General features: G+C 37.1%; 1 long non-coding RNA gene across 1 annotated transcript; it reads left to right on the forward strand.

Moving 5' to 3' along the window:
* The first annotated feature begins 298 nt into the window (after positions 1-298).
* LOC124839151 (uncharacterized) lies at positions 299-1,978 on the forward strand. Its single transcript, XR_007028908.2, has 3 exons — positions 299-843; positions 945-1,751; positions 1,831-1,978. It is a non-coding gene; the product is annotated as an uncharacterized LOC124839151 (long non-coding RNA).
* Positions 1,979-12,093: the final 10,115 nt, after the last annotated feature.

A 12,093-nucleotide genomic window follows, 5' to 3' on the forward strand; every position in this document is an offset into this window, starting at 1 on the left:
AAAACAAAATTTTGAGGACTAAAACGAACGTTTTTCTAAAGAATGAGGACCAAATTGTACTTTACTTTGAAAGAGGGACGAAAACCAGAAACGGCCAATAGTTTAGGGACTAAAAACATATTTAACCCTTCCGGGTTTTAAAACCTCTCCTAATTATCTACAGTTTCCTACAAAACCGCAGCAACTTTTTCTTTATTTTTTTATCGTGATTTTTCGATGATTTTAAATAAAAATGGCAGTTAAATATAATTTATTTAATTTTATAAATATATTTCCAGACGCAAATGTTTGTTTTCCACCTTCATCCCCTTGTCGTTTCTTTTTCGGGTATTCTTAAATTTCTTCTTAACGTCGTTTCCTTCTTCACCTTCGCCCTCGACTTCTTTATCTTCATAACCCTTCGTCACTTTGCCGTCCCTGGTTTCCTTGCCTTTTCCTCTTCCAAATCACTAATTCTGAAAACCCAAGCTTCAGGAGTTCATGACGTTGCGAATGCTTTTTGAGGAGCTCTCCGATGGCGTTTTTGAGGAGCTTGTGATTCGCATAACTTTTGTGTCTCGCCATTTCCATCTCCCAACCTTCGTGTCTCGCCGTTTCCATCTTGCGATGTTCACACCCTACCGCTGTCAGCGGTGTCTGCGCAACCGTCGACTGTGCTCTCGCCGCCACGGCCAAAGGCCGAACTCGCTAGAGTAGCGCGATTCTCGCAAATCTGTTTGGCCGGTAGAGGCGGAGGCATCACATGAAGACCAGGAAGTCTCACACTGGATTGATGAAGAACAGGATGCCGAAGATTCAAAGAACGGTGACGCCGCTGTAGAAGAAAGCGTGCTCTCTCGGAAGGTATTGTTCCCGAAGCTTCTAGGAGAAGCCGATGATTATATCTCCTTAATAATTCTTCTTCTGCATCTTCTACGTCAATAAAATGGTTAAATTTGGTTCAGGCATAAACGGATCCATAAGATAGCGACATCAAAAGCACCGCAACTTTTTCTTCCTCCCCGAGCTTCTTCCAATGTGATCGATGCAACAATACCTCCCTCCCCAACGCGCCGCCACCGATAGCGGCGGCCCCGGTGCCGCCCCTCTTCTTCCCCTTTCTCCCATCCTCGTTGTTCTCCTTGCTTATCCCCATAATCGCTCTCTTCTTCTTCCTGCTTCTGATCCTGCAGGCGTTGCACAGAGACTGAAAAAATTAACGATAAGAGAGTGAGATCAAGGGTTGATGTTAGTCCAGGTGGCGCGATCTGGGAAATGAAGAGAGTACTAACCTTAGGCCCTGCCGGACCACCCCTCCAGAGTGGAGTCTTGGTGGTGCCGCAATAGGCACATGTTTTCTTCTGCTCATTGTTGCTGCTTGGATTGTTCCCCGAGGAAGGCGCGTTAGGGTTTTAGTCCTCACCCTCCGATCCCTGCACAACAACCTCCATTAATCAAATAAACCCCGAAACCTCCATGGTCTGTCAATTGAGATATCTCTTGGATGTCCATTTTCTTTTCACGTGCATGTGTTATGTATTCATGCCTTCTTTCTATATATTATAATTCTTAGATGCAGACTGTAGAGGATGAACAAAGGGAGCAACTTGCAAAGGAAATTTCAAAGGATTGAAGTTGTGGTATTTATTTAGAATCCTCTGTTTTCAGGTTTATTGTTGTTCTTTTTGACATTCTCCATAATGTAACTAATTCATTGTTGTTGTTCTGGATGATAGCTTACTCTGAAATACTTCTTTGAAACAAAAGTTACAGTAAGTGTCTTCTGAAATTGTTTGTCATCCAATAGTGTTGCATCTTGTAATTAAATGTTGAATGCCATCTTTAATGCAGATCAATTATCCATTTGAGAAAGGACCTTTGAGCCCTCGTTTTCGTGGTGAACATGCTCTCAAAAGATATCCAACAGGGGAGGAACGTTGTATTGCTTGCAAACTTTGTGAAGCTGTAAGGCTTTGATTATTTATAATTTTGGTTCGACTATGATCCTTGAGAGCATGCAATCACCAAAACTTAAAGACTGTTTTGTATATTCCTGCTATGTATGTTACCAAGTGTTGTTTCTATATTGGTTAATGTAGAAAATAATGCGCAGTTGTCTTTTGTATTTGAAAAAACACTCCATAAGATGTCACTTTTTGAAGCATGATTAAAAAAAGTAAATATATTGAAAAAAACATGATTCAGAGTGAGATTTTATTTTAGAATTTGCAACCTCACCGATGCTAACACTAACTAGGAAAGAAAACTAAACAAAATGGTTGTTGTGTAAGAGTATCAAGGGACTCTATTGTTTAGCTTTTGGCATAGTTTATCCATATGGTATTGTATTCTGATTCTCATCTCAGATTCAATAATAATTATGTTATTCCATAAAACATGTGGTTAGATTATTCCAAATTATCTATAACATCCAACAAAGGCAGAGATTAACGTTAATTTGGAATTCTTGGATTGTTTTAAACAGTAATGTAGTGTCTGCTCTTGAGAAAGATTAAAATATTGAAGACCAATAATGGGAAGAGGGGTTTGATCGTCAATCTACATTCATGCCTGGGTCCTCAATCAATATACTAGAATTTGTATGATTGATTTAACAAAAAGATTTAAAATATTTTAATTTCTAAACTTATCCAAATTCCTGTAACAATATCTTATTATTAAGTTTTGTAAACTATACTCTTTTCATATCAATTTAGAAAACTAAAGGTTTAATGTCTCGGTAGGTCCTTATTTTTGTCCAAAATTTCAAATAGATCCTCTTTTTTTTTGGCATCTCAATTGGGTCCTTATTTTGTGAAAATTGCATCAATTAGACCCTTACCGTTAAATTAGACCTAACGACAGTTACTGAATATTTGACGTGGCACGTTGGATTTTATTTTTAAATGACATGGTTAAATGATTTGGATTTGAGTTATTTTAAAATTAAAAAATTAAAAAAGAATTAGGATCCTTTTTACAGCATATCATCTTCACCAATTCCATCCCAGAATCCTTATCTGCTCCATCATATCCTCATCATCCTTATATGCTCCATCATATGTTCATCGTAACCATCATCCCTTCTTCTATCATCCTTATTTTTGCACCAATTGATAATCTTTAGACATAAACAAACTAACCTAGCCCAATCAAAAAGAGCAATTGAAAAACAGGAAAGAGCAATCAGAAAGAGCAATCTGTAAATGAAGAAATTCACAAACATGGAAGGAAGGAAGAATTTGAGGCCTCACAGTTTCAAGAGAATCAGCACCCAAATATGAAAATTTAGTTTGTAGAGTCAAAGTGGTTTCATAATAGAAAGCTCCCTACAATTGTGCATTGGATAATTTGCTAGATGAGCCTTCGGCTAGTAAAGGGAACATATAAGAGAAGTCATTGTTGAAAGTTTCTTCAAGCACATCTCGACAGTCACCGTCAACTCACTCCCTTCCGTCAACGAAACCTCCAAAAAGGTTCCAAACCAATTTCACCCAAATTTCTTTTAAAGAAACGAAAATAAAAATGAAGGATATGGACGATGAGGAAGAGATCCAGTCTCATCTGTCGTCGACGAGCGAATCCCCGATATCTTCTCTGAGGGCGAACGGTTGAATAATGATAACTCTTGGAATGCTGACACCATTGAATAGTTTGGCATTAGCGCTTCTGATTCAACAGCCGTCGAAGGGGAACGATGGGGGAGTAGGCGGCGGAGGAAGGGAGGATTGCTGGAGCGGAGGCGCAACGATGGTACTAATTGACTCATGGGGAGAAAGGTATCTAGACTCATGGGGAGGATTGCTGGAGCGGAGGATTCCAAAGGAACCCTAATTTGAGGAAGCACTCAGATTTCTCTAATCCCTAATTTTCTTAAACAATTCATTTTAATTAACTTCTCTCAATTTCTTTAATTTTAAAAAAACAAATATCCACGTTAGATTAACTTAACCCTTGCCACATCATTCAAAACACTATCGTCAGCATGCCACGTATACATCAGTCTAACGGTGTTTGTTCAATTTGACGGCAAGCCTTTATTTGTTTCAATTTTTCAAAAATAAGGACCCAATTGAGACACCGAATAAGTAAGGGACCTATTTGAGATTAAACCAAAACTAAATAAAAGCTTCTATCTTTTTCAAGAATTAAATTTACCGTGTCTCATATCTAAAATATATGTTATTGTTACTATTGATTCATAAAATATTATTTTAAGATTAATTTTTATTATTTAATATTAAACACAATTAGTCATTTATCAGTTTACAAATAAAGCTCCTTTTTCAAAATGTATGCTTTTTAATAGACAGTTCGATAGGTGAAATGGACTACCCAGTTAGGAATTAATCACATCGGTACATGTTTTGCTTTTATTAATTTTTTATTAAAAAAATATTTTATTAATTACCAACTGTTTTTGAAAATCTCTGGCGGTTTTAGAAATCCCTGGTAATTACCGGCGGTTTTTGACAACCCTTGTAATTACCGGCGGTTTTGAAAATCCCTGGTAATTATTGACGATTTTGGAAACCCCTGGTAAAAAGCCGTTGGTAATTATTACCGACGCTACTTTTTCAGCGGTTTTCGTAACCGCGGAAAATGTATTTAGGTGGGTTAAAACTGCCGGTAAGTTGAAAAAAAACCGCCGGTAAAATTAAATATTTTTGTAGTGAACCTACCAATGTAAAGAAGAAAAACATCTTCATCTGAGTATTAAAAGGCACATAAATTTTTCATTGGTTAACCATTTACTTGCTTGTGAAGTTGTAGGATAAATCAGAAACAAGTAAATAAATCCTTGAATAAATCTAAAGTACTAATCGTAAGTGAGGAGGAGACTCACAGTGTAGAACAATTTACAATTGGTGGAGGCTTGTAGAGGTTCACCGCTGGTGGCCACTGTAAGATGCAAGGGGAATTGAAAATGAAAAGGTAGGGGGAAGAGAAAATGAAAGTGTGGGAGAAAGAGGAAACACTTAAATGAAAGTCGTGCGAGAGAAAGAGGTACATATTTTTTTATGAAAATAATACACATTCGAAGATGGTTCTCTATATAACCATTGTCATTTTTTAAAGTTTTAATGATGATTCTCTATATAGCTATTGTTATTTCTCGTCTATGCCACTTTTAACGACAATTTTCTATATAACCATCATCATTTATACTTTTAATGATGGTTATTTTGATAGCTGATAAATGCCTAATACAAGTTAATTTTGAGACCAATTTTGCACTTATCTTGTTTTAATTTTGTCAAATAATTTTAGAAAACACCCCAATTTGAATTGTTTTGCAGATTTTGATTACTATAGAGAGTTAAAGTGGAAAAATAAAGAAAATGAAGGAAATCCAAGTAATTTTGGACAAATCTAACATTGGCGCAGCTAAACAGTAATTTTGAGACTTGAGTCACACGAGGAAACCCAATTTGGAAGGAAACCTCAAACATTGAACCTAAGGCTAAGTCATGAAGATTCTTTCTTGATAAAGTTATTTCAAGGGCTACAACAACAAATGCATGATCTAGACTAGTGTTGAGCAAGTCTTAATTATGATATTCATTGTATTATTGTTGTTGTAGAGATGACTTTCCAATCTCCATAGGATCATGATGTTGGTGTCATATACTAAGTTGAAGGGGGTCTCTTAGGTTGAAGATTGAGAAGTGTAGTAGTATGCTCGCAACTCTTCTTACAAGTCTTTTAGCCATCAATCCTTGGTTAAGTCTAGACTCTTCTTCAATTAAACTAAGATGACTTTTCTAGCGGCTTTAGCCTACCTATTACATTGAGGATGTTCCACTAAGTTGTTTATGTGATTTATGTAGAGTTTGATATAGAATTTTGGCTAGCTCTATGTCTATAAACTGCCATCTGTTGTTGATTATGACAACATGCGGCACACTCCATATCGACATTTAATGTTCCTCCAAATGAAGCGTTAACTAGTTAAGTCGTGATGGTAGTTAGAAGTTTCGCTTCAATCCTTTTACTAAATTAGTTGATGTAGACTAGTAAGAACGTATCCTTTGCGTGGATCAAAAGGACCAAGAATATCCACCCTCCTCTTTGCAAAAGACTACAAGGAGAAGATATGGTGTATCTCCTATTGTTTGTCGTGTGAGATTATTAATATTTTTGGCAAGGTATGCATTTTGGGACGTAAGTAACACAACCCACTTCCATGGTATAGTAGAAGTACCCAACTTGAAGAATTCATGTCGTCATGGTTCTCACCTTAGAGTGATACCCACATATACGCTTATGTGTTTCACGTATGTACTTAGCCTGCTCCAAAGTAACACATTTTAGGAGAGGCCGACTGTAGTCCCTTTTGAAAAGGTCATATCACCCACCACCATCTAGTGGACAACTCTTCTTATCCAGCCCTTGTCTTTTCCTTCCAGGATACCTCCAATCTTGAGGTAATGAATATAGGGTGTCATCCATGTTGCTTCCTTAGTGTTGACATGCATACACTCGTACATTTTATCAATGGATGATGATGATAATACTTGTTATAGCAAAGACTTGTACCTTCCATTCTTTTTAATGTTGGCCAGCTTACAGAGCAAATCGACTCTTATGGTGTCTCACTAGGATATATGTTAGAGTTTAACCTCAACAACAGTGCCAATTAGGTTTCTCACGAGGTGGTAGTACTGTAGTAAAAGTACATCTTTGACTTGGTAGTCACTTGTGAGGTGGCCAACTGTAAGGCAAGAGTCTGTTTGACATATTATTCTCCCATCTCTTTCGCCAAGGTGAGGTCGACTATGATGACTTCATACTCAATCTGGTTGTTCGATATCTTAAAGCTAAAATGCAGATATTTCTTTATTAAGACATCATTTGGGCCTTCTAGGACTGTGCCAACTCTTACTCCTTTCATATTAGAGGAGTCGTCTACTATCTAGTATCTAGTTTCAATGTCCTAAAGGGTTTTATTGATTAAGTAGATCAGTTTATGCTCATTTTCAGCCTCTTGGACAAGGGTGGCGCTTACAACATCTTCTATGGCCGCTAAGCATACTAGGAGAGGTTAGGTAGTATCCAACTTGCACAAGATGGGTGGGGATATTAATTAGAATATGCTTAAGCTATTTGAACTTCTCTTAGCATTGGTCATCCCAAACTAACTTCGCGAATTTCTTCAAGAGTTTTATCATAGGCCGAATTTTGTTCCCTAACCGAGGAAGGAAATGGGAAACGGTTGTCATCCTTCCTACGAGTCATTGCACCTCTTTAAGATTCGTGAAGCTCTTCATGTCAATAACTACCTAACATTTTTTGGGATTCGTCTCTTCATGTCAATAACTATCCCCTTATGTGTTAACATGAATCCCAAAAACTTGCCACCATTTACTCGAAACACACTTCTTTGGGTTTAATCTCAAGTCATACGTTCTTAGGGTTGAGAACAGTTCAGACAAGTCTGTTGAATGTTGGGATGGGGTTGGGGACTTCACCACCATGTCGTTCAGGTAGACCTCAACGTTCTTATTTAGCAGGTGTTTGAACACACATGTCCATAAGTCTTTGATACATGGATCCAACATTCTTCAGGCCAAAGACATGACTTCTTTATAATAGTTGGTCTCTTCCGTGATGAATACAATATTCAACTTGTTAGTTTTAGTCATAGGAATCTAGTTTCATCATAAGTAGGCATCCAAGAAGCTTAGGACATTGTGGCAAGTTGCTTTGTCTACCAACTAGTCTATCTTGGGTAAGGAATAGGCATCTTTAGGGCATGCCTTGTTCAAATTCGTGTAGTTCACGCACATTCACCATTTTTCATCGCCTTCTTTACTAGAACAACATTGCCCTGTCACATTATGTATCTTGTCTCCTTGGTGAAACTGGCTTGCAACAACTTTTCCACCTCAGCTTTGGCAGCTTACCTTCTTTCCTCGCCCAACTTCCTCTTCTTCTACAAAATCACCCTCGCCTCATTGAATGTGGATAGCCTATGGGAGGCTACCTTTAGGTCGACCCCTGTGAGGCTCTATCCTTGCATCATTGCCTATATTTTGGGGTCGAGCTCATCTACTATGATTATAGTGGTTGTTATTGTCCATTCAACATTATTGGTACTAAGCAAGGGAGTTGGGAATCACAAGCTTGCGATGTAGAACTTCCTAGACATCTTCTAGTCGATGTGGATTGTGATAATTTTCCCAAATAAGGACGAGAACTTCATGGCCAGATGTAGGATGGAGACCATAACATCCAACAGCTTTAGCGATGGGTGACCCAATAAATCATTGTATGACGTGCTGACATTTATGACTAAATACCGGATTGGTATGGTCTTGGTTAGGTTTCCTTCACCAAAATTTGTATGGAGCTAAACGTAACCTCTAGCAGACACCCTTTCTCCAAAGAAGTCATACATGTTTGTCAAAAGGCGTCACTATTTCCTCGGTCAGCTACAGCTTTGGTAGGTTTTCCAGTAGAGCATGTCTACTGAGATACCTTTGTCGACTAGGACCTTTTTGATTACGAAGTTCTTTGCCTCCATGGTTAGGACCATGGGGTCGTCTTGATGTAGGTCTACGCATTAAAATCCACATTTGTGAACGTGATAGGAGATATGTTATTATGTCGATAGTATCGAGATACCATGTTCACTAATTGTGCTGCCTTGAGATGTTTCTTCCTATCCGAGGATGAGTATTTTCCTCTCGCGGCCCCTCTAGATATGGTGTTGATGGTGCCCTTCAAAGGATACCTAGCATCACAATGCCTATCCTCGCATTGCGTTGTCTCGTCTCTTTTCTCGTCCATCTATGTATCCCTCTGATGATTACACATTTGTGCCCACATCTATGTGGGAACACCATTGAGATTTTAAGAATTGGGTCGTGAGAAAGAACCTCGCGAAAAACAAAGTTGGGATCTTTTATGTGTTTTTGAAATCAATGGCGAGAATCGGAGGAAGTAGAGGATGGCTTGTTGGTATATCCAAGCACAAACTAAAGGTGATCGACCGAAGGGTCTATCCAAGCACAAACCGAACGGGTGTTACTGGACTGAAGCGGTCCCCTCTGAGAAAAAACCTCAGGGACCGTTGAAATAAGAAATCATCGCCAACGCTAGCGTGTTGAACACAACTAAATAACCAATTCCGAGAATATTGTACGACATGATGAGAAAACCTCAGGGACCGTTGAAATAAGAAATCATCGCCAACGAATCCTCTAAGTTTGATTCTTGAGAACCCAATAAATCTTCCACCGATGCAAAGTCATCGATCTCCAAACCCCCAAAATTCGAGCTCTTCTACCATACCCATGTCTTCTAATGGTGCGACTTTCTCTCGGCATTTTTTTTTTCTTTACTTTTTTTTGGTTTCGTAATGACAGTCCTTTCGATTTAACTCTGCAGCTCCGAAGAGGAAACGACCATGACTGGTGAAGCATGAGGATGAGAATCCGTCGAGCTTGAGCGTTCGGAGCAGTCTCATTTCGTCAATGACGAAGGCTGAGAGCGATCAACCTTCAAAGATTGAAACCTTTTCTTCTAATTTAGGTAAGAACGTTGGTCCGTTACAGAAGCGATCAATCTAGGGAATTTTCAAATGGTTCAGGTTTCGTCGGAGTCGGTGAAGCTTTTTTTTTGGTTTGATTGAAGATAACTAAAGAATTTAATTTTTCAAGAAACCCCTATTCTTATTTAAAAGACAAAAATAAATGTGGCACACACTTAAATGAAAGCTGGCATTAGACGTGACATACCGTTAGCCACCTTAGAGGAAATTTAACACCGTTACTTTTTGAGGACTAAAAATTTAAGTTTCTTACGGAAAAGGATGAAAATGAACAAAGCTTTGAAATAAGGACGAAACCCAAAATCGTGTGATACTTGAAGGACTAAAAACATATTTAACCCTTTTAGGTTTAATTTCAAATTTTATTATGCACTTCTTGTGTCTAAATGATTGATTTGAATAACATTTGTGACATTTGAATTTATCGAGTTTGGGAATGAAAAGGTCTTAAAAAGTGATTTTTAGTTGCATAAATTATTTATGGATAATCTAATGTTTGTTGATGCAACTAAAGTTAAAGATTGATTCGTTTAAAGCGAGAAATTAAATTGTCAATGTTGCAAAATAAGGCCAAAAATTGAATGCACCCTTGATTTTTCATTCATACACTCCCTTTTTCTAAAATGGGCCGAAATAGTTAGCATTTTCTCTTATACCCTTAGCTTTTACAAATACAACCCCTTTTCCAGCAGTGGGCCACACCATCAGTTTTTGACTCCTAGCTAATCAGATTATGCTACATACCCATGATCCTCTTCACACCAAATCAACCAATGGAAGGCATCCACATCATCAGCCCTGCCATGTCATCTTCATCTTCCAAAAAACCCTAACTCTCTTCCTACCATCATCAATGCCATTAACCGCTAGTCTTCGCCAACCTTCAGACCACTAAATCCACCGCTAATAAGGCTTGTCACCATTAATCGTGAACCTTCATCCCCAATCTCCTCCACCGTGAAATTGCACCATCGTAAGCTTCTTCACGCAACCAAGTCGCGCCTCCACCTTCTCCTTTGTGATGCAAGCTTCCTCTGCATTCTTAATCATCAAAAACTCTAATTTCGGTGGAAGGTGGGGAATTCCATAAGTGGACAATCAACAAGTCTTCATTGGTCAAACAGATTAATTCTGGTCAAATAAAAATGGGGTTTAAATGCAAATATGAAAATCTTATGGGCCTCTCTGGAATTTTGGGCAAAATAAGAAGGGCTAAATTTGAATTTTGGGAAAGTTCAGTTGATCATAATTTATTAAATATTATTATATCTTAAAATAAGAACAAAAAATATCTTCTAAATATTTTTATAATTTTCTAGAATCTGTTAATTATTTGGAAGATATTGCACTACAATTTGAAAGATTTTATCAACAGAATATTCAGAATCCAAGTTCAAGCAATTCCTATATAAAGAGACTCAGGGGAAGCATAAGACTCATAATTCATTCACTTAGACTCCTCCACTAGGAAGCAATCATCCACCACTCCTCTCATTTTATTTCCATCATGTATTCAACTCCATTTCATTGAGGGCTAAGCTTCTAGGGTTATTCTACTGTAATTTCATTATGAATTTTGAGGTTAAGTTGAATTAAATGTCTTTGTTTCTTTTGATTATTGATTTGGGTTATCCTTCTTCTATGTCTTTCATCTCTCAATCACGTCAAAAGTAATAATTTTTGCACCATAAGGTGTTTGAATCTACATGCATATCGATCATATGAGTTCAAAGGTTTTTAGATTTGATTGGGAATTTAATTTGATTAAATTTAGGAACTTTCATATGATTGAATGAGTTTTTACTACCAATTGGGACTGTACTTTGATTAGTGGTAAGAACTTTAATAATAATTAATTCATAATTTACTTTGATTAATTAACTTTTAAATTGGTTAAGAGATTAAAGAACAGACATGATTAAACATAATAGGATTTAGTTGAAAATGTACTTTGGTTTAATTTATTGTGAATAATCTAGAAAGTTCATGCTTTTGATTGAGAATTTACTTTGATTAATTGTAAGATCGCCCTTAAATTAATTAAGAATGTATTTTAATTAATTTGAAACTCGAACAATAATTAATTGAACAATAATATGTGAAATCAATGATGAATCTATTTTGAAAAGGTAGTGAAATTAGCCTATTTTATTATTATTGTTTCTAAGTTTCTTATTTGTTCTTCAATTAAACTCAAAACATTCTTCAATATTAATTTCATTAGCATAGATTTTCACTTTTCCTTTTTGAGCATTGCATTTCATTTTACTAATCTTTCAGAGTCTTCATAAGAATCAAGTATTTGAAAATCAATTCTATATTCGTAGGGAAATGACTCAGGGTTACTTTAACCCTATCTAGTTTGTTAACTACTAACTTGGCAATATTGAAGTTTTCTTATAAAGTAATATTAATTTGATAGCTTCAACGACAACATATCACCCTCCTACCATGTCTTTGGTAATTAAACCTCTGATATATGGAGCGCGAGCTCCCTTCGTCGCGGCGCCTAACGAATCGCTTCAAGTGTCAAACTCATACCAACTCTTTGACCTTAT

This window comes from Vigna umbellata, chromosome 8 (assembly GCF_029865625.1).
Source record: "Vigna umbellata cultivar VRB3 chromosome 8, Vumbellata_1.0, whole genome shotgun sequence".
NCBI classification, from domain to species: domain Eukaryota; kingdom Viridiplantae; phylum Streptophyta; class Magnoliopsida; order Fabales; family Fabaceae; genus Vigna; species Vigna umbellata.